The sequence below is a fragment of the Aplysia californica genome, unplaced genomic scaffold, assembly GCF_000002075.1.
Source record: "Aplysia californica isolate F4 #8 unplaced genomic scaffold, AplCal3.0 scaffold00088, whole genome shotgun sequence".
NCBI classification, from domain to species: domain Eukaryota; kingdom Metazoa; phylum Mollusca; class Gastropoda; order Aplysiida; family Aplysiidae; genus Aplysia; species Aplysia californica.
In genome coordinates, this window is record NW_004797358.1 from 441,529 (window position 1) to 441,760 (window position 232).

A 232-nucleotide genomic window follows, 5' to 3' on the forward strand; every position below is an offset into this window, starting at 1 on the left:
CACACACACACACACACACGCACACGCACACACACAATTACACACACACACACACACACGCACAATTGCATGCGCGCGCGCACACGCGCACACGCTCACGCACACACGCACCCACACAGAGGCAGCCCCTCACTCGTCCACAGTCCATCACTCTCACAATGTCCACAAATACTCCCCTGTTCACCAGTCTGACGGTGGTTTAACTGTCCCAACGTTCTCTTTTCTTCCTCAG